The 24,386-nt window shown below is 36.1% G+C and overlaps 1 protein-coding gene across 10 annotated transcripts in view; it reads left to right on the forward strand.

The window, feature by feature from the left end:
• Nucleotides 1-4,043: 4,043 nt before the first annotated feature.
• Nucleotides 4,044-24,386, forward strand: part of LOC142980595 (cyclic nucleotide-gated channel alpha-3) — a 92,039-nt gene continuing 71,696 nt past the window's right edge. For 5 of the 10 annotated variants that reach the window (XM_076126065.1, XM_076126099.1, XM_076126083.1 and 2 more), the window contains exons 1-2: nt 4,044-4,514; nt 14,354-14,476. The gene's annotated coding sequence lies outside the window, so the exon portion shown is untranslated. Of the gene's footprint in view, nt 4,523-14,353; nt 14,477-24,386 lie in introns of all 10 variants that reach the window. The other 5 variants (XM_076126108.1, XM_076126133.1, XM_076126075.1 and 2 more) reach the window with 4 other exon arrangements.

Below are 24,386 nucleotides of genomic sequence, written 5' to 3' on the forward strand. Positions count from 1 at the left end.
TCGTTGTTTTATTACTAAAGACGCCACATTATATTATTATCAATGACCTAGATTTTAGTTAACCACATATTTTACATTCCCGCAGTTCTGCCCGCAGATTTTTATTGCAAAAGGTATCGCCCATGTGTCTTCCCGAAATCAATTCTGCAAACTTGTAAAACTCAAATCGGGTTAGCCGTTATGACGGTTATGGTGGTAGAAAGACAAATAACATAATCAGTCAATAAAATTAATGACATAAGTAAATATGGGTACAATGCAGTATAACATCGACTACCTTCGGAAAATTGTCTGGCTGCTAGGTACTAGGCACTAGTGGCAGATTATATTAGGACTCGTTTTGATTAATAATATCAATCGGGTTTTCTAGAGACAAATAATTGTACAATATTTAAAGATAAGGCAAACTTTATTCTACTTGTCAAAAGTCGTCCAATAAATGTCAGTTCACAATTCTCTGACTCCGAGAATTAAACAACAAAATGTATTAAAATAATATAATGAGACTTATTTGACACTCGACATTGACAATCTTACATTACAAATATTGTTTTACTAGCGGCCGCCTGCGACTTCGTCCGCGTAGACTTTAGTTGTCCCGTTTTTTTTTATATTTTTTTAATTGCTGCTCCATTCCTATTAGTAATTACGTGATGTTATATAGCAGTTCTCAATAAATGAACTATTAAAAAAGAAATTAATTTTTCAGCTCGAACTAGACGTTCTTGAGATTACCGCGTTCAAACAAACAAACTCTTCAGCTTGTTTAGCTTGTAGCTTGATTGTTAGTATAGATATAATTTGAGTTAATATTAATGCTTTTACAACAGAATAAATATTTGTGACTGAGTAACATCAAATAATTAAGATTTTCTGTTATCTGTAGTCCAAAAACTTAGTAAAGAGATATGCGACGCTCGCGGATGGTAGGGGTAGGTGTACAAAATTCGGAATTTACATCATCAATGACAGACAGGCTTATACAGCTGACGGGGGCCTATTTTACAGCTATTTTATTTGGAAATACGCAAAACTATTAAATATTAATCTAGATTATTATAGGTGAAACGTGCATGTGGCTCTCTACTAAGTTGTTGGGCTACAATGCTCCCACTACACATACAAGTGTTCGACTAATAAAAGACGTAATTTGGGCATATTGCATTTATAAGACTAGCTTGAAAAAATATATTTGGATTATACTAAACGCTGACATTTAATAGTACTTATAATTATTCTGCGTCTGAATTTTTTATCCTACCAAATTCTAAGCCACTTTTGAGGTACCTATATACAATTACAAATGGATTTCCCGGAATCGAATACACTACTGTCCAGACAACAGAGGCTGCGAAAATACTTACATATTTTTATAATCACTGACTAATTACGTACCTAACTATAATAAATAGGGCATTGTCACGTGATCGGCGTTAATCTTACAAACTTTATGAATTACTACTCGCTATAGCTTTTAGCTGCGGTTAGTTTTGCCGCAAATCCATTTGAAATGCTGATTGTTGAGAGCTCGAGGCCCCGTGACCGCAGTACCGCGTCTCAGTTCGCACCCGGCTCTAATAATTAATTCATATTAATTTTATTATTATTGGGATATAGCCGAGCCAAATAGCTGGACTTAACGCCGACGAACAATGTTTTAAGATTTTAACTTGTTTTTTATGCACCTATTCTTTTATACCAGTGGCTCCCAACCTTTTCTTAGTCCGGGACCACTTCTGTATTATTCTGGTTAGCAGGGACCACTATGTAAGTATAATAAAAATAAAGTGTAATAATCATCCTGAAAATTTTATTTTTTTAAATTATTCGCGGGCCATATTTAAACGTCCGCGGACCACTGGTTGGGAACCACTGCTTTATACAAAGGTTCTTGAGTTTTTATAGTTGCCTTCAACTTGCAACTCACAGTATATCATGGCATTTTAATTTTACTTGAAGCAAGTTAAATGAATGCTTTTTTTTCTTGCTAACCTGTTCGTAAATAGTAAAGTCACTAGTTGGATAAACTAAAGGTGTAAAATGAAGGGAATGAAACATGCAAAGCACATTAAAACAACCACACAGCTTTGTACAAATATTTATTTTTATTTCGAATGTGATTATGCAAAGCTTTCAGAGAACAAAAGGAATTAGGACTACGTTAGTATTTCGCAACGAGCTACGAACTCGTAGCGAGCTCTACGAGAGTCTACGAGCTGTATGCAAACTTCCTTACTAGACTGTTTATATAGTATGGCGCTTTTAAATGGTGCTTTTAAGTGATAATATTTGTTTTTGTACAGTATACTTTGTTTTTAAGTCAAATTATAGAATAAAATTTGAAGAAAAACCATGTTAGTGATGTATTGTGTACGTGTAAAGTAATTTGCAAAATAGCTCAAAATAATCTTTATATAAAAATGTGGTTCTTATCGGTAAATTCGATTATACGTATCTACCTTCTATAATATTAATGTTGTGAGTTAATATCAAAGTATTAGCGTGGATTTGCCCTCTAAACGTTTTGCAATTAAAAATTAATTAACCGAATCCTCTTTGCGCGCTGGTACATGCCCGGCCTTGCGTTGAGAATATTTTCATTGGCAATACTTTTCTGTTTGTAAAAAGGAGAGTAAATTGTAATTTATAGTAACTGGTAAATATGCTTGTGACTTCTAGTAATGTATGTATATAACCAAACAATTACAACATTGTTGGTACTGTCAGCTTCAAAAGTAGCTGATCATACTCAATCTTTTGAAACCTTATATACTGAAGTGTGCACATTATTCCATGGAAAAAACATTTGCCATTGATTTAAATGTTAAATTCTTTCTCATTCTACCTGATTTTGACCGGTTATTTATTAAAGTTACGTAATACAGAATGAAAATACAGTTTTGAAAATATGAAGTTGTTGAGTTACTTTTGGAGCTGACTGTACCTACCCTAATTGATGCTCACTGCATAACTCTGTCTATTTATTATGCTTCTACAGCTAAACAAAAGAACTAATTTTGAAGGGCATTAGGTATCTCGTGAAAGCTCATACTAAGATAGCGATCACGCGGTAGCATCCGCGTAAAAAGATTTATATGAATGTATTCTTATATAGAAGGTACAGTTTCCGATTATTCCATCAACGTCCAACGGTGAAAAGTAAGAATGGAACTTAGAAAGGCTTATGGAATCAATAGAAGCGTATGATGGAGCACTGTCGGAGCTCTTCGGAGCCGGCGCCGTCATTAAACAATGGCTATGTTAGCGTCAAGCTCGCCGTGACACCTGACGCTTCCCACTCATATCAATTTGTGCACTTTTAATCGTTTTCGATCACCAGTTTTATTGGTTTGGTGGATTTCGTGGGTGGTTTTGATGATACGAATCGTTTACGGTTATTTGGCTTAATAATGTCTAAAGATTCTCGATTGTGTTTTTTGTTAAACTCAGTAATAGGTAGAGTTATAATTCTCATAGTACCCGGTTTGTGTGTAAGAAAGAAAATATTTTTCTTTAATTTGAAGAACAAGTGATTTTATATGTACCTATTATATATATATTTATGTGTACATTTATTAAAGACAAATTCAGTTTTTTTAATGTTCCATGCTCTGAGTATTACTATTACTGACAAAAATTACTACTTAATATTTTTTGTACAATATCTGTCAATTTATCTTTTATTATGTACTTATCCGTGAGTGATGTTTCCGACTGTTGATCCAGTACAAAACCGGTAGGTAAGCACGAACATCGACTAAGTAGTATATAATTCTTACTGTTCTCTTAGATTGTATTAAGAGATGAATAACGAAACGCCGCCCGTTGGTGTTAGGAGCGTGTTTGAAGGTTACTCATCTAAGGCGCGTAACGTGGTACCGACACAAGTTTGTCGCGCGCCGATTACGTATCTGATTAACCTCACATGCGTCGCCGGTCATCTCCTCAGGATTTATACCGGATTCAGACAAGTTCACAACTGAGACAGTGTCTAGATTCACAAAGTGTACGATGAGAACGATCGAACCGTAAAACGCTACGAGAAAGTCTAAATCCTTTCTAACCTCGTCACTGTGTTAGAAGGAGAAGCGTGGCGGGTTTGTTCACCCCTGCGTCGTGAGATTTCGCGGAGGGTCGGGGAGATTCGGGAGGCTGCGTCGTAGAGCGCGCGCGCGTACCCGGCCGCTTCGTCATTGCGACGGACGGAGGCTGTCGTGTGTCGGCGCTAGCCCGTGCGAGCGCTCGTCCCGCACCGCACCGCGCCGCTGCGTCCGTGCGTCACCTGAGCCGCCGCGTCCCGCGAGCGCCGCGCGAACACGCCCTCGTGCCGCCCCGCGAGTGCCGCGTGCCCTCCGCGTGCCCTCCGCGTGCTGCCGCGCCGCCGCTCGCCGCGCTCGCCACGCTCGTGCCGGTGCCCGCGCTGTGTATGTGCTCTAGTCTTAGCTCAGTGACCACGCTCCCGGGGACCGGCGATTGTGGCGCGATGTAAGGAAGCCGCGTCCGTGAATCCATGTGTAAGTGGGTGCGTTGCGTGTATCACTAATCCGCATGGCGATTGTCGACGCCGGTAACGATTTTCCGCAAGCTAACGGCTTTAGCGAGTGACATTCGGAATAAAAATGAATGAATTACGAAGCAGTCCAACCCGGGGGAGCAGCCGTTGTATTTTAACCTCTACCCAGAGGGGATAGAGTCGCGCACGTGCGCTGTTGTCGCTGATCAAAATGAATACACTCCTTATGATTCGCATTGCCCACCAACAATAACTATTAAATGTTAATTAATACAACGACAGCCGCATATCTAGTAGAAATTCTGTCATATTATATCAATTGCCAACGTAACAGGTGTCGCTTAAACAAGAGTGAGCGGGGCCTGACATTGAATGTCCAATTATTGTTTAAAAAATCAATAAATCTCTCACTTTAGTCCAAGACATTGAAGAAACCGACGTTATAAACATTTAACGAATTGATGACTGGTACTTCAACCTCTACCTATAACGTAAGATTGAGCATTTTAATTGAAGTGCTACAAATGACACTGAGTGGGTTAGAATAGAAGATAGATGTATTGCGTCAACGTCATAACGACTAAAAGAGGACTTTTGACGGTTCCCGGGCCATTTAATTTGTAAATAACAATTTATTGTTTATTTTATAAAGAATAAACTGCGCAACTATTAAAATTTTGTCCCGTCGCTTCGCAAAGAAAGGTAATAACTTTGGAAAATACATTTACATTGAATGAAAGCGATAGGGGAAAGAAATCCCGCGCACAAAATGTAGATGAGAACTGTCTTAAAGAGGCAAAATCGAATGAATTTCCAGAGGAAATGAAAAAACATTTTGTTGGGAGCATATCGGGCAGGATCCTTCAAACAAATCTTGTGTTTATTTTGCTCACTCAGCGGTTTACGCGAGGTTAAAAGTACTTATGAAAGGCATGTCTTAACGTTATATCCTTTGTAATGTTTTGGTTTTGTAATTTGTTTATCTTTATGTAAGTACCTAGCTATTACAAATCTTTTGTCTTTGAAGACAAAGAACATATCGCCGGTGGCAATATTTACTTACTTAGTAATAGCACTTGTTGTTTCTCTTGTAAAAAAGTCCAGGGCACTAACAAGCACTGACGCTTATTGAAAAAAGTTGATAAATATATTTATTTTTAATTATTTTTTCTAAAATAAATTAATAAGAAATTCGACCGTGTGGTACAAGGTGTGTGTAAATAAAAACAGTATTTGCACACATTCTTTTGTTCATATTGAGGAGTGCTATACATTTTTATCGATATTAATAGGACATTATTAGGACTTATACGACTGTCATATTTGTTATCTGCAAATTAAGTTGAAAAGAGTAAAAAAAATGTATTTTTACGTCAGTCGATGCAATGAAATATATTTACGTTAATAATCTGCTGTACATACCTGACGATATGTTTCCTCTAATATCACCAACAAGAACCGTTCTATTGAAGAAAACTCCAATTTATTATTCTATATTCATATCGCGTCTACAAATTATGCAGATATCGCTATCTTTGTCGCAGAATAAATCGGTAGAAAGAATCGAGACTAACAAGCATAGCTATATTTGCCATCGTCGGCGTAGGTATATTTAAAGAAACGACATCCACAATGGGTAGCAGTGAAAGAAAATGACAGAATATGAGAATGCTCGCCAGATAACGGCCGAAAAGGTTTTTGGGGCACGTAGAGCCAGAAGCGTTTGAAAAAGTAGTACGAGCTGTCGGGGATGGGGACGTACTGTAGCAGCGGAATGTGACGTATATCAGAGCATCTCTCGTTGTGCCCGAGTCTCGGCGAACAACGAAAACATTTGGAGAATGAGTGTGTGTCACAGCCAGGCCTGCTACAAATAAATGGCGTATGTTTCGGACGTGACAGTCGCCGAACGACCGACACGACGGATATTTCAACTGTTCATTTTTAAAATATTTTGTATATAATACTTTCCTTTTTTTATAATGTACACTTCTGGAATGGCGATGTGTTTTATACAATGGAGTATTTTTAACCATTTTAAATCAAGAGTTAAGTAAGTAACGGTGTGTTAATTGTGGCACTTTTTTACATATAATGATAAAATATCATTGTATTTAACAAATATTTTAATAAATATAATGTATGTTAGGTAAAGGTATCCCACGTCACTATATAGTTCGCACTGTGAAAAATGGAGGTATGACATTAAAAATATCTCTTCCAAGTTATAAACGGTAAAGCAGCATAAACAACGGGTTCAGGGAAAATCGTAATAAATGTTAGGAAAAGTATTCGTTGCGTTCTTTACATACGAAGCTAATTTTGAACTGACGACAGATTGTTTCTTTGTTTTTACGAGTTATAAAGAAATCCTTGAAGACTTCAAGTCATACCTGAAGCACATTCTTAGAATCATAGCTTTGTTTGAAATGCGACGAAGCTACAAGGCTATGGAATTCTTGTTACGAATGAGAAAAATGTATTTTCAAAAGATGTTTGACAGTAAATAATCATTACTTTTGAACAACTATGCTTTGCGCATTCAAAATTTGACGTACTAACTAGTATCTACACTATACAAACAAAAGGCAGAATGTGAATGAGTTATCTCTCGAAGTTTCATGTCCTACATTCTCTATCACGTTGTCAATGAGAACTTGGAATATTTCATCTACTTGCCACCGAGTCAAACTTCCTCAAATGTTTTAATTGCTTTCAAGTACAATTATGGGAACTAGTGAAGCTGAAAATCGTTTGCAAACAATATTTGAACAGCAGTGAGTTTTGGGTTAAGTGCAGATTTTTTATTCAGGACTTTTGGTCGGAGAGTACCTATAGAAAGTTCGGCATACGACATTTGATCAATTTAAAATTAAAATGTGGGAAATATTTAAAATTATTAATCTAAAATAAGAACGTTTGTTAGTAATTATATCAGAACAAAATCGTATACTTTCATAGTTCAGCTCACACAACAAAATAAACAGCTATGTCAGAGGTATGAGAGGTACTTACACAGGTGTGAATTTTCTTACTCTGAGTAAATAAACAAATAAAGAATAGTAGTGTTTGTAAAAAAAGAAATTAATCGTGTAATTTTCCACTCTTTACGACGACTTGCTTAATTTCCATGTCGATGTAACCGCAACAGAAAGGATGAGAGGATCCGTTGATCATAAGAGTCGAGTTAGAATAGATACGTCCTTTTCTGAACGGAAAGTTTTTGGGTACAAACGGTACCACCATATCTGTCAAGTTGTAGACTCCCTGAAAATGTAGTATTATATTGTTTAGAATTAATTATATTTATAGAAATATATTAAATATAGAAAGCGAGAGAAGACGAAGAGACTCCGTGGCGCAGTGGTTTAGGTCGCCACGCCGATACCACTGCAACGGGAGGTCGTGGGTTCGATTCCCACACGGGACAATTATTTGTGCGATCCACAAATAATTGTTTCGGGTCTGGTTGTGCTTTGTGTCCGTTGTTTGTATGTTTGTAAAAGTCCCCGCGACACAAGAGAAATTCTTAGTGCGGGAGTTGTCTTTTTAAAAAAAAAAAAAAAAAGAGATGGGGAGAGCACGTAAATCGTGTTTAGTATGTCTTTTTCGTGTTGGTGGTGCTTGTCTACAGTCTCACCCAGTTGTACCTAGTTACAATATAGCTCTCAATAAAAAAACTGTTATGTTAGTTTCAGTATCAGATTTTGGTTTTGGTTATAATATGCGTTGGTTCAGAAAAATAAAATGCGAAAGGGCTCACTTTCATTCAGTTTCTTTAAGAAAATACAATATCAATTAAAATATTAAAAAAATTACCTTTGGATAAGGACATGAGACATTTTGTGAATCCAAGTTTCGTTTGAGCTGTGATCCAAAAATGGGGTCATTATTTATCATATCACAAAATTTGAAATGCATCTCAACGAAACTAGGCTGGTATCTGTTCGTGGTAAACTGATAAAAATAGAAGTCTACCTGAAATCAAATGTATGAGCAAAAACATTAATTTATTCTAATAGTTTAATGGACAGAAATAATAAAAAAATATTAACTGGACAAAAGGCATTTTTTTATGTCCATGTAAGCACCTTTATTATATTTTTTATGTTTATTTCCGTATTTACGGAGTAGTTCGACTTAAACACTTTATTAATTACTAGCTGACGCGCAACTTCGCTTCCGTCACATAAGAGAGAATGGGTCAAAATTTTCCCCGTTCTTGTAACATTTTTAAATGGTACTCCGCTCCTATTGATCGTAGCGTGATGATGTATACCCTATAGCCTTCCTCGATAAATGGACTATCTAACACTGAAAGATTTTTTTTTAATCGGACAAGTAGTTACTGAGGTTAGCGCGTTCAAACAAACAAACAAACTCTTCAGCTTTATAATACTGCCGTCGTAAATCTAAACACAGTAACTTCAAAATATGCGTTTTGAGAAAAACGCGGTTGAAGTTTAATGGTTAATTTTTGCTCTCATGAAGATACTAATTATTGTATATTATTTCATGCAACTTTTAATGTTAGTATATAGTTAAATCTTTGATTCTGTATATATATATCTAGTATATTATTATTGTATAAATAATTAAATTAGATAATGTGTTTTAAGCTAGGGTAATAATATAATATTTTTTTCTTTTTTAAGTTACAACACGGTAACTCAACGGTTACTGTGTTGTAACCAAGTTTTACCTATTACTGTGTTGTAACTTTGTAAAGATATTAACATTAGGGGAATTACGACACAGTAAGTATGTACATACTGTGTTATAACTATGTTTCTTAGAAATACGTATAAAATCAGTAATACAGTAAATGAGATACTGTGATTTATTCAAGTATTTGTTGTTTATCTTTGAACAATATTTTATACGCAATCACAGTAACTGAAGAAGCCGTGTTATAATCAAGCAAAATAAAAAAAAAGTAAATCTATTCACGTTAAAAAAACACAGTTAGTAGTGAGATACTGTTATTTAATTTAAAATAACACAGATACTGTATTTTTTATTAAAAAAAATGTTTTTTTTGTAAAAATACTGTGTTTTTATTTAATGTATTTCGGTAACTATCCATCGTACAAACAAACCGAAAACTTTCTCAAATAGCCCGCGGTCTCCTGATTCCAAAGAACTAAACAAACTATAAACACAGTAACTTAAGTTACTGTGTTTACATTTACGACGGCAGAATATTAGTATAGATATACTTATGATATATCTCCAAGTTGATCTTGACAGAAATTGTAAACACAGGGATAGCTGCATATAGGGCATGATTAATATACACGTATTGATTCTAATGCGGATTTGCGAGGTGGAGAAGAAATTCTTACCTTGACATTGTTTCCCATAGGTAGAAGAGTTTCTACAAAGATGTTGACATAATGCCGGGGGTCTGTGCGATCGATACGTCGACTTGTCAGTGAAACATGTCGGATATAATTTTTATTCACGAATGTAATCACAGGATGTTCGGTGTTAAAAAATGTAACCTGCAAATAAATAAATTGTTATATATAACCAGTTTCTTGTGTAGGAGTGAGAATCATGTTTTTGAATTTGTAGTAAATCTTTGCACTTTCCACGTTCACTGTTCATATAACTTTTAATATCTATATTGCTTTTTTACTCACAGTTTTAGTGCAGTATTGTTCTAAATTGATAGAAAAATAAAGGACAGAAATAAAAATATATTTAGTAATCATTCTGTAAGCACAAACGCGCTAACCCAAGTTCAGAATGAAACGAATAATATACCCAGTCTATGTGCTTAACAAGTAATTAGTTCAAGTAAGTGAAACATAATGATATAATAATATGTAATTTTGTTATTAGGATCAACAAACTACTACACTCTCGGGCAAATAGTTTGAAATTCGTCACTACGAAAAATTAGGATTACTCTAAGCATAATAAATGTAGCGGCACGAGCGAAACTGCATGTTTTAATCCATTTGTTCACTTTATAAAGCGGCACTAAATACACGTTTTTTTTTGGTTTATTATCAGAAATAAACAAAATATAGATAGAAAAAGATATTGGAACCTCCATCACATTTTACATTACATTTAGGGTTCTGTATCAATATCCTGTAATAAAAGTTTGTTTAATCAAACTATCATTATTCATTTGCTAGTTATAACGATTTCTGCCGCCATAATGATTTGCACGTGAGTGTACCAATTTAAAGTGTACGGAATGCACCAAAGCTAAGTTATAGTGGTAGTATCTGACCTAACAATTTTTTTAAAATATAAATTTATTTTACAAGGTTTAAAATAGTTTTTAATACCTTAAATCTACCTGTTCATCAGTCTAAATAGAGTTAATGAAATGCCATCAAAAACATTCTGTAAAAACCTCAAGTCTCGCCGTAAAAAGTTGTGAGATCTATATTATACCAAGTCGATTAATCTATTTAGTCTCTACTTAAAGGACCTTCTGTCTTAAGTTATTACGTATGTTATTATCATGCCAATTTAAAAAAAATACCTCTAAAACAAATAGACCGACCTGGCCATCGCATGATTTGATTATTAGTATGTATCACACTACACAGCACGACGAGAAGTTAATGCTCCTGAAATGTTAATGGCGAATTTGTGTTTTCTTGCGATGACCAAGTCGATCTATTTGTTTTAAATGTATTTTTTTTAATTGGCATGATAATAACATACGTAATAACTTAAGACAGAAGGTCCTTTAAGTAGAGACTAAATAGATTAATCGACTTGGTATAATATAGATCTCACAACTTTTTACGGCGAGACTTGAGGTTTTTACAGAATGTTTTTGATGGCATCTCACTTCTTTTTGTAGAGCCAATAGAGCAAACATAAGTCCAATTTGCATGGAAAGCCGTATTTTTTTCATAATTCAACATATTTTCCTATGGGAATGTTGTTCAGTTTCATGGGCTAAACACCCTTACCCACCCTATACCCCCTCGCGTTATGGCTCATATAGTAGATACATATTTACACCTATTTATTTTATTTTCTACAGAAATAATAATTTAATTCATTAACTGCAAATGTAACCTTGTAATCTTATACATTTATATGGGATTACAAAGTTATTGTTGCAGTTAGTGTATTTAGAAAACTTGACCGAAATTAGAAAATATTGAATTTTTCCCATGATTAAGACACTAAACCCTATTTGCATTCTAAATTTTAAGCTTCTCAGTCTGCTAGAAGTACCTTAGACTTTTGATGATCGGTGAGTCAGTGAGTCAGTGAATCAGTGAGTGACAAAATTCAAAATTTTAACAAGTTGTCATTCTTAAACTACTGGTTCAAATTGACTGAAATTTTAAATATACTGTGTTTATACAATGACTGATTAGTTGCTGAAAATCCAGGCTTCTTGTTTTATCCACTACGAAATTATAGGGGTGTCAAAATAGCCCGAATTGCTTCGAGAAAAGGATGTTACGGCCGTGCCGCTTTTTTTTTGCTCGACTTGCGGGGGCACTTCCGTGCCCCCAGATAAAGACTAGTTTTTTACTACTTCTTTGGATTTATTATCCTCATTCTGGCAGGAGATGAGGATAATAAATCCTCAAGCCCAGAAGTGGGACATTTACAGGTTTTTTTTATTCTAATTTAATTTGGGATTTGCTGTATTTATTTACTAGCTTCTGCCCGCGACTTCGGCCGCATGAAAAGTTTTCAACAAAAAAAAATTGCAGCACATTTGTGATGTGAATTGTCAAACTCTCGATACTCGAAAGTACCTATGGAGTATTAGTCTTATAGACATTATTATTTATTACTAGCTGACCCGCGCAACTTCGCTTGCGTCACATAAGAGAGAATGGGTCATAATTTTCCCCGTTTTTGTAACATTTTTTACTGGTATCCTGCTTTTATTGGTCGTTGCGTGATGATATATAGCCTATAACCTTCCTCAATAAATGGGCTATCTAACACTGAAAGAATTTTTCAAATCGGACCAGTAGTTTCTGAGATTAGCGCGTTCAAACAAACAAACAAACAATCAAACAAACAAACTTTTCAGCTTTATAATATTAGTATAGATGTTTACACGTAATATATTTATTTCAGCTACATATGAATATTACGCCTATAACTACATAATTTTAAATAGATTGAACTAGTACATTATAAAGATATGCTGGTATTATTCTAGGCGTAGTAATTTAGTTATTTATATAGCATGACTATAATTAAGGAGTAATCATAACGACATTCATCTATGTAAATATGAATTCTATCAGAGCTCCACTATCAATAAATTATGTTCAATTTTATTTCATTCGATGGGGACCATGACTGCTGATTTAATCATTTTATATTGCTTTATGTATAATCTTTCAATGAGGTCCTAATATTTGATGGGATGCGAAAGGAGATTATTGTCTTATACATATGTACTTATTTCACCCGTCCACGCCGACTACTCGATATATTTTTTTATAGTACAGTGCTATGCAACGTGTATTGCGTATGGTATTCAATTAATCGTAACGATACGTAGTATTTTTTTGGCTATATGTACAGTACTCTGTTAAAAAATCTCGAACACGACATGCTCCCGTTTAAAACCAGTGAACAGTACATATTGTCTTCTGCAACTATTTTGTTCCTTAAAATGCAATGAACGCTGTACGGGATGATTATTGCTCTGTAAAATTTGCCTTAATATGTTTGATAGGTCGTTTGAAACTAAACGAAGTACTACTAAATAAATACATAGTTGTGGCTTGAAGTTTAATCAATAATTTGTAAGGAGTAAACAAGTAGAAAGAAAAGTTGATTGCCCCAGTCTCTTAAGTACGGTGCTCACATTTTCATATTTAATCGTTTCTGATGAAATGTGACGAAATGCTCGCGTTTCCACAGTGCGCTATGCTCCATTTTTTGTGACCTCTTTCCTATTCGTAACTTTAAAACTTCTGCTTGAAGCACATTTAAAATACTTATTCATAAGAGATTCGGATGTCGAATGATCTAGAATTAAAAATGTATTCGAGACATTATTCATAACGCCTATTTATATTATCTAATAATTTGTGTGACATCAAATTTTAAATTAATTGCTAAAGAATACTTCAAATTATTTTTTCAAAGTAGATGCTACTTCTATATCAGGCTGAAATAACTTAATGGATCGTGTTAACACATTAAAGCTACTCATAACGAGGCAATTCTCTTCTAAATTGAAGCAGGTACAATCAGAAACAGCCATTATTCTTGCTTAATTGGATTGAAATACCTACGTAGGTCTACGTATAGGTTCACTGATGTCAAAGGTTAGCTACGATATTGAGTAGCTGAATGTACGTAGAGGTGCTACGCCGCTATGATGCGTAGTTAGTTTCGTAGCCGAGGCTTCATTTGCAGAGGATCAGTATAAGCTACGCCAAGAAGATTATATCGCCGGGTATCTAGTAGATAGGTAAACGGTAATCTGATTGCTTGATACCGTGACTGTGGATTGTGATATTTATTTGCAGCTAGATTAATGCGTGGCTACGACTGGTACTCTCCTGTCGTTGAGTCAAGCGATGCCGGCAATGTAAGACAATGATTATTCCTATTGATGTTTTCATGAACAATCAAGCTAGCAATTCTTTAGCTCAGTTTCAAGGAGTGGCTAACATAGATCTAACTTTATTTAAGGTTAAACGACACCTGTTACGTATCAAAAGTGTTGCGATTCTTAAACACTGATGTGGTGATCCGTATGAGCGACGTATAGACGGCCAAAATATAATATTAAGTCGAATAGCCGATGTGGGTGGGTCCGCTATTGTTTAATGTTAGTATATACGGTGACGTATTTATCGGTGTTGTGTGCAGGCGCAGGGCGGTGAGAGGAAGCGCGCGAGGGCGAGATGGCTGCGCCGGCCAGCTGATAGCATGCGGGCGGCGGCGCGCCGCACCGCCCCGACCTAGCCGACACCACGAGTGCCACATTCACGGGTACACACATTTTATATTATATACTTGTTCACTTATACACATATGTATATACTTTCTATTTAAGATTTCCGATTAATTTAATAGTAGATATAGTAATCAGTGTCGAATAAAAAATGCATTGATTTTATGTCTTTTTTGATGTAGTAATGTAATTTTAATTTATTGCACTTAGATACTGGATAGGTATTTTTTATAGGTAAATGTAGTTAATATCAGAATTGCTGTTGTTAGGCACCAGCTATGAAAAGAATAACGATTTTGATAGATTAATTTCTCAATTAAAGTTATGATTAGGCAGTGCGATAAGCCTCGTATAAATGTAGCCAGGCACTGAGCTAGCCTGTTGGTGTTTGTGACGTACGACAGATTGCTCTAATTCACAAACTTAGTTCCAAGGGTCGTACAGAATTATGTCCACAAACTTTGAGCCAGGAGCTCTATCAGGAACACGGCTTTAACTAATACAATAAAGTAGATTTGGGCACAAATAATCAATTCAAAATGACTGCCACAACTTAGTAACGAAACATTTTACATCGTATTCGTAATTTTGATTGATTTACAGCTGTTTGGTATTATTCTAACTGTTAAATACCTTATTATTTATATAATTTTGATTAATAGTATGTAATTGATTCATTTATTTACCCTCTAACTAAGGCCACGCACGCGCAACGCTAAAGAAAGTTAAAATACTGTGCGCATAGTTCACTAACCTATTCGTTACAATAATATAATATGTATATTTTTTAGTAAACTCATTCTTTTTATGATAAACAATTTGTAAATCATTACCGATCTGATAATTTGGTCGCCGTATTAGTAATACAGAGCAAATGACAATGTATGTAATTAGTGTCGCTAGAGTAAAAATAAAATACCGGCCTGTGCGCGGAAAGTTAGCACGCGGCGTCGAACACTCAATGCTCATGGGAAATTTTTGTCATTGAACAGAACTTCTGCTCATCGGGGAGTCGCTGTTTAACAATTTATGTGTATGTACACTGTTAACACATAACCTCCTCGCAGGATCCACTCTGGTAAAAATAAAACATTGGAGAGACAGAGCGGCTCGCTCTCACCGAGGCCCGGGGGAAATTTTGTCGATCATTTGTGTCAGCAGCTTCGGTACTTTATCGATACACGCGTACATGTCTCGGTTTATACCGTTTATCGTTATTTTGTGCGGAGCGATCCCGCGTGGATGATGAACGTATGACTTATGGCATGTGAGCATTGTGAGCTCGCTCGACGCATGAGCCGTACTCCGCGCCCCGCACCAAGCATACTCCCGCGATTTTTCGGAGTTCACCCACAAATATATCAAATTACAACGAGGTCGTGATACTGTTTCGTTTGGCTGATCTTAGGTTTGGGTTAGCCGTATTGGGCAAATATATTACTACCATCTACCCTACAAAGTAGCCAATTTTATTTCGCTCCGCCCATTCGTAGTTAGTAATGGTATGTTCTGGCCCTTATATTCTAAAACATTCTCAGAAATTTAACGTTGACACATAAGTATAGGTACTACCGGAAATATAATATATTATCTTAAGAGACGTGAACATCTGGCTGGCGCAAGCCAGGTGACTCGAATATTATTTCCGCTTGCTCACGGCTTGCTCTCACCGAGTGTTGACAACGAGACTGACAAGGCCGCTTTACATTACTTCAATAATATAATATAAGGTACAAAGTATTTATCAACTCATAACCATATAATCTACGTGAATTTTCCGTGTACACACTGGGTCAGTGCCCTAAATCGATTAACTACGGGGTATATAGATAAAGACTAGATATTGTTGTAAAATGTTAGTCTCTGAGGTGTCGTATTACATGCGCTCAGTCTAGCAGCTAGCAGCCGATAATGGTCTGCAGCGAGCGATCTATCATTGCATTGTTGCTAAAGCTTAGCACCGTGCCGATGGATCGATTAGAGCGGTGCGCAATAATTATATCCGTGTCTGTCATCACGTGTTCCATGTGCGACGCTACAATGATCAACGACTTGATAGAGTATCTAAACTTAGCCTTCGACTCTTTGTCTCAAACATCGGTCCGAGTTACTCCTAATTTTAAGAGAATAGGCAGTCAAAATAATATGTTTAGCACATTTATTTCGCAGTTATACTTAACTTCTTTTTAGTGATGTAGACATTCGAGTTTAACTTATTATTTCAAAATAACGATAAGGACTCAGATGTCCTTGCCAAGTCATGACTGATGTTATACTGGCTTGAAACCAAACTTACAAAAATATTTAATTTGGAGCCAAATTATCTTATTCAAAAGTCTTGATGAACAGCGAAAAAAGATAAAACTCTTACTGAGGCACTTAACTCGAGAAGGTATAAGACACGGTGTGACACTTTACATGATGATTAGAAGCCATGTAGGGTGTGTAGTGTGTAGTTCAGTATTTCTCTCAGTACTGAATTTGGCAAAATCTTTAAAATTAAACACACCAATAATAATATAACTGAGAAAACGTATATTCAATTCTACTAATACGTCTTACGTAAACGGTTTTAACTTTGCGATTAAATTCGTAAGGTATTTATAGACAAGAATCGGTCTCAAAACAAATCAATAACGTGGGATAGCAACACCGCCGCAATGTATTAGGAAAACCGAAGTTAAATCGTCACAAGTAGATGGGCAACTACTTGAGCCCAACACAAGGTAGTTTTGTTTATCAGCGCAGTGCACCACACTCGTGTGCTGCGTAAGGATCACTGGAATCCCACCAAATTGCTAGTTTAGCAACCCTTACACTCATAATCATGTATGAAGGATGTAGACGGATCAGTTTGTGCGTTCATTCGGCCGAAATGTTACGCGCGATAAGGGAACCTATTGTTACAATACGATCCCTATGTTTGGAACGTATTTGTTAGGAAATAACAATATTATTCAATAGTTATTACTCTGCAGTAATCCGCGTTTCGCTTCGGGTTTAGTCTTTTGCTGTTCATGTTTGTGATTTGCTAGAGTTTTATTAAAATAAAATAAATTCAATAATTTCAATTTTAAATTAAGTTTTATTTGTATATGTAGTGGTACAAGCTGTATTAATGAAGTTTAATAGCAAATATCTCTATAGTTAGGATTTCGAAATACATGAACCTTCTAGTGGAAAGGCGCGGCGCGTGGGGTGAGCGCTCGAGCTCCTTCCAGGGAGTCATTAGTTATGTGTCTCATTTGTCACGTACTTTGTAAAAGAGTTTTCTTTCTTATTCTGTTCGCGGCCTCTCATTAATGCCCATCGTTGCTAAGGTCCGACGCAATGCTTATTAATTTTTCTAATGAAGCGGCCCATGGCCTAATTAGGCGCGGCCTGTGTCGGCCTGTGAAACTGGCTGGCCTGCAAAGTTTGGAACGTTCCCTCGACGAACAGCTGTGTTAAGCACAACTTAAAACAGAGACGCGTAATACAAAAAGTTAGCCACTTCTCTAGGGAGCCCAAAAATAGAAACTCTATTTAATTTCCATATGTTTTGCTTTATAGCACACTGAGGGAATTATAAATCGTACACCTTATAAACTAACTTTATTCACATCAGTTTTATCAAGTATGCGACTATTGTACACAGTACAAGTACTCTATACACTCCTATTATGTTTGTGTTATGCGTAAACTTAGATACAACGTGATGTATCATAATTATGTTGATTTGTCAGGCAGTAATTGACAAGCCACTAGGCATAACACGTAGGCATGCCTACTTAAGGTATACATCTATGTATGTGTAAAGGTACTTTTCTTATTTTAATAATAATGCTGACCGTAGATTCAAGGGCTAGGCACAATAAAATCTAATTAAGACATGGTTGCCAACACAACAATAAAACGGCAAAATATTCACACAACAAAGCTTGTCTAACTTTGCGGGCGCGGGCTCTTCGTATGCATGAGTGAAAATTCGTTCTGCCAACCGTCAACTTTTCCTCAGGACATGCATGAATAAGTAAAGGCATTTGTCGAAGAAAATGAGAGATTTGCCGGCAGTTTAGTTAAAAGCGGTATACAAGAGGCAGTAGTTTGTGTGTTTGAAGAGGACCGCCCGCCTCGGCCGCTCTCGCCCGCTCTCACCCGCTCCCGCCCTCACCATAGTTCCACAACAACCACTTTGTTACTATTATTTACACAACCCGTTTTTCGATTTAATCGTATAAAAATATAAAACATTCGTGTACTTCCCACTCGGGGCTCGCTCGGAGCTCGTTTGTAGGACATGTTTTCTAGTTAAAATTTAATTCCTCAGTAAAACAGGCGGATGTAATTAAAGCAACATTGTACCCTTGTTTGTAAAGGACTTGAGATGATAATGTAAGAGTAAATATTTTTAACCCTTTCGCCCTTTACTTAATTTTACTTAAATACCTGATTTCTATTTCTATAAGAATATTATGTTCTCATGTATTGTTTCAAAATTTGGTGTTAACTGTTGTAACCGTAGAAGTTTTAGCCAGTTATAGATTTAATGCCACCTGTCTTTTCTAGTTTGTGTAATTATCTTGTTAAAGAAATAGAAAAAATATACCTAACTAGCTGACCCGCGCAACTTCGCTTGTGTCACATAAGAGAATCATAATTTTCCCCGTTTTTGTAACATTTTTCACTGGTACTCTGCTCCTATTGGTCGTAGCGTGATGATATATAGCCTGTAGCCTTCCTCGATAAATGGGCTATCTAACACTGAAAGAATTTTTCAAATCGGACCAGTAGTTCCCGAGATTAGCGCGTTCAAACAAACAAACAAACAATCAAACAAACAAACTCTTCAGCTTTATAATATTAGTATAGATGAAGGCGTCAGTCTGCGTATCACGGTGAGAAACAGAGGTCGTTTTAATTTATTGATAGAGCCGATACGGCGTCCGCGTGGAACACTACAAATGGACGTTTCAATACAACGGGCAACCACGAGCGCTCTTAAATTTTGTTGTTATTCTTAAAGATTTAGCAATTGGGTTTACGCCTTTACGTAAACAAAGAGGGAATCCGAAATACACACTTAAAGAAAAATCTGACGTTTCCAATTTGGGGTTGTCCTTCCGCGGGCTCCGGCTACCCTCGCCTCGCTCAATGCGTGGGGTAGCTTCTTGAAGAGGGTGATTTGATTTTTGTTCTGTTAGCAGTTTGTGCGGTGTGAATTAAATGTTCCCTTGGGCTTATGTTATCAAACCATACATAAAACAGAATGTATCGGTCTCATGAATTCTAGTGACAGTGCAGAAGCCTCATTTTCTTGATTATAGTCTTTTTTAACATGTCATTGTGTTGATGCTAACCTATCAAGACCCCTTAGGAAAATCATTTTGCTTGCTTATAAAAATATTATTTCGATCCCGACTTGTACTCGGTTGCATCGTAAAATAAATAAACAGAGTTTCAATACTGCGACCGCGGAAATGGAAAAATACATGCTATCCGCAGTATATAGTAGTTTATTATTTTATACTTGGAGTGCGGACGGAATATAAGATTTGTTTCCCGAGCTCTATGTGCTGCAACCGAACGCAAACACGTTAACTCTAACCAGATATAAACATATATCTGCATTTACATGCAAACGAAGAACGCGGCTTTGTAATCTGTGCAAAGTATGTGTTAGTGTGAAATGATCAACATCGTGTCTCTGTTAATCCTGATATTCAAATAGTAAAAAGTGTCAGGGATAGAAAGTTTTAAATTGCTACTACTACTTGCATTTGTGAGCAATAATAATTCAGTAACAAACATTAAGTATGTTTTAAACAAGATTTTATATTACATGTTGACGTTTGTCAGTGCTAGTGAAGCGTCCTCTTACTGTGAAGAGGAGACGTATAAGAGTTTTGATGGTGACAGGGAATGGTGGCACCGCTCCCGTCGTACAGCATACACGGACCGGCCCTCGTAAACTACCTATGTTTACGACCGATGCCGTTCTACAGTACATTCCACTCGTAAAATGGAAACACCCAGCTTCATTATGCCAGCAACATACCGCAGGGCCCTTTCTACAATCTAATCGAATTCAACTGAACATTTTTCAGAGTTCCGTTTTTTTACTGCCCATCAAAGACGACAAACCTCATGTTTCAGTAATTTGTTGCATTTTTCCATGATAAGACAGAGAATTCCGCCTTAAAACGTCCAAAAAGAATTGAGGAAGCGAAAATGCTAAGAATAGATAAGTGTGAGATTAGGCTATTACTTTATATTACGAGGATTCCGACAAATTTGTGTCGACAATGGTGATGTAACGTTTTGCCTGTGACGCAATCTTGTAAAGAGGACCGGCGTAAAGAATACTAACGCTAGGCAGAAGGCGGAAGGGTGCAGTAACTTGGCGTACTTTAGTGTTGACAGAGGAGCACATTTGTGCGCATACTATCACGAGATACGAGCAGGCCGCGTACTCGTTTCGATTAGTTATCCACGTCATAGCCGGCTCGTGCCTGCGTCACGTCGACGTCACTTTTACGTCATGCCTTTTATAGTCCTCACTGGGGCCATGACCGCATTAACCGGTTTATATTTCGGCCCTCATATTTTAGCATTGTTATTGCGAAACTAATTTCCGATACAGTCGTCGAACACCTTGATCTTACATAAAGAAAAACAGGATCAACTCGAAGCAAACAAAACTTTTTCGCTTCTCGATGGAGACTCAGTTTATCTGTTTCGTTTATGTATGTTACCTGTGGGCTGTGGGTGAACTGTGAAGCCGGACTACAGCCCATAAAATAAAAATAGATTTATTTATTCCAAGTTTATATGGGCCTAGTGCTGAATTATTTGATAGCTTATGACTAGTGTATACTAGATGACTGTTTCTTTGAAATTGAAAGTGTCAATAACTCCTTATTTTGTCATGTGAAAGACGATAAAATTGCGACCATCAACCAGTAGTTTGGTAATTCAAATATCATTATTGAATCAAACAATTTATTTATGCCATCAAAAACATTCTGTAAAAACCTCAAGTCTCGCCGTAAAAAGTTGTGAGATCTGTATAATACCAAGTCGATTAATCTATTTAGTCTCTACTTATAGGACCTTCTGTCTTAAGTTATTACGTATGTTATTATCATGCCAATTTAAAAAAAAATACCTCTAAAACAAATAGACCGACCTGGCCATCGCATGATTTGATTATTAGTATGTACTATGTATCACACTAGACAGCACGACGAGAAGTTAATGCTCCTGAAATGTTAATGGCGAATTTGTGTTTTCTTGCGATGACCAAGTCGATCTATTTGTTTTAAAGGTATTTTTTTTAAATTGGCATGATAACAACATACGTAATAACTTAAGACAGAAGGTCCTATAAGTAGAGACTAAATAGATTAATCGACTTGGTATTATACAGATCTCACAACTTTTTACGGCGAGACTTGAGGTTTTTACAGAATGTTTTTGATGGCATCTCACTTCTTTTTGTAGAGCGAACATAAGTCCAATTTGTATGGAAAGACGTTATATTTTTTCATAATTCAACATATTTTCCTATGGGAATGTTGTTCAGTTTCATGGGCTAAACACCCTTACCCACCCTATACCCCCTCCCGTTATGCCTCATATAGTATGTACCCATTTACACCTATTTATTTTATTTTCTACAGTAATAATAATTCTTTAACTGCAAATGTAACCTTGTAATCTTATACATTTATATGGGATTACAAAGTTATTGTTGCAGTTCGTGTATTTAGAAAACTGGACCGAAATTAGAAAATATTGGATTTTTCCCATGATTAAGACACTAAACCCTATTTGTATTCTAAATTTTAAGCTTCTAAGTCTGCTAGAAGTACCTTAGACTTTTGATGATCGGTGAGTCAGTGAGTCAGTGAATCAGTGAATCAGTGAGTGACAAAATTCAAAATTTTAACAAGTTGTCATTCTTAAACTACTGGTTCAAATTGACTGAAATTTTAAACATACCGTATTTATACAATGACTGATTAGTTGCTGAAAATCCAGGCTTCTTGTTTTATCCACAACGAAATTATAGGGGTGTCAAAAATAGCCCGAATTGCTTCGAGAAAAGGATGTTACGGCCGTGCCGCTTTTTTTTTGCTCGACTTGCGGGGGCACTTCCGTGCCCCCAGATAATTTAGCACGAGCACAAATATGAATGTGTTTATTTCCTATAAACATTTTCAAACCATATTCTGTTTATGTATTTGTAATGTTTAACACAACTCCGTGAACACTATTAACGTAGGGACATGTACCTGTAAGTTTAAGTCGATATTCGTGATCTATCTGGAAACTCATATCCGCTTAATTAAATGCTAGCGAGGTAATCTGATTAAAGAGGTCAGTGAAATCAACGGCATGAGTTCTGGCTAAATGTATTTCAAATTTTACACGTGACGGCTTTTTACTTAATTATGAATGTGTATCATGGATAGCTAATCAATTTCCCAGTCCTCGATTTACAGTTCGGATTAAATTTAACATTATTAGCAAGTTCATTTATATTTCACATGAAAAAAAAGTTTTACTTTTCTTTTACATAACATTATAATTTGTTACTTCTAAAGTATTAGATCTCAAAGGAATTTATTTTCGCAAAACTTCAACAAATAAATATATTTCATGGAATAGCAGATAAGGTATCAACATCTCGCTTAATTTGCCATTAGGCGAGTAAAGAAATTCAAATTGAAAAAGGGAAATCCGTATAATCAGATCGAATATAAATCAGCATTGGTGGCTTTGAATTAAACGCCGTGTGCCATTTCGGTCGGAGGCTTACGCCCGATCTCTACTAATAGCATGCAATTCGGCTAACAGAAATGCTATTCTATATTGTTTTTCATCTACCGTTTTCATTACAGCAGTGTCGAGCGGTTACTAACGAACGAGTGGGCTACACGTGCGCTTGTACTCATCATAATGATGTACCTATGTTGGTATATGTATAGAAGTACCGTTAAGCGATACCGCACAATCAATAGTAGCTAAAATGAATAAACATAATTTTAAAAGAAACACATTTAAAATTTGTTAATTATATATGTAATTAAATTTCTAGAAAGGAATTTCTTTTAAAATTCTATTTAAAACAAGTAAAATTTTATTTGCTATCGGTAATAAAATTAATTTATTGGTATGGGCATAATATTTAAAGGAAATGTATTACTACTTGCACTAACATATAAAATTTCCAATATAAGCGACTCCGTAGATTTATTTGAGAACATGCTTAGTGTCAGATATTTTTAATCAAGTCCTCTTTGAAAAGAGCAATATTAAAAACTTCATAAAAAGTGTGCGAGTGGCAGCCCTATATGTAAGTTACCGCTAGTACGATCCGTAATTTATACTTTAATCAACGGTCGCCGCTCAGTCCGGATATGACTGACATCCGTTTTGAATCCACCACTGTGCACTCATGTATAATTTACTCTACTATATTTTTTATTCTATTCTTCAATATTAGCTTTGACCACTCTGTTTGAGATAGAAGCTAGCAGCAACGCGATTCTCTATAGTCGATAGTATCGAGTATCGCGAATTTGACATTTAACATAAAAGTAGTTCCTAAGGCGCCCGATAGAGGCGCTGATCAGATGTCCATATAAAATTTGTCGACAACTAGCAAGTTTGGCAATAGTCAATTATGATAGGGATATCGCCGCGATAGCTAACCGGTCGATAGTCCATTACTGCGATTCTCTACAGTCGGTACTTGCAGTATCGACATATTATTATGTATTTAAAATGTACTTCCAAAATAGTTCCTATGACGCCCGTTAGAGGCGCTGATTAGATTTTCATACAAAATTTCTCGATAGCTAGCCGGTTGCCGATAGTTGATAGTGGTAGAGAATCGAGCTACAACACGTATCGCTGTGGTAGACCAACTATTTAGACCTAGAACCTGTACGTGACTAAGGA

Source organism: Anticarsia gemmatalis, chromosome 2 (assembly GCF_050436995.1).
Source record: "Anticarsia gemmatalis isolate Benzon Research Colony breed Stoneville strain chromosome 2, ilAntGemm2 primary, whole genome shotgun sequence".
Taxonomy (NCBI): Eukaryota; Metazoa; Arthropoda; class Insecta; order Lepidoptera; family Erebidae; genus Anticarsia; species Anticarsia gemmatalis.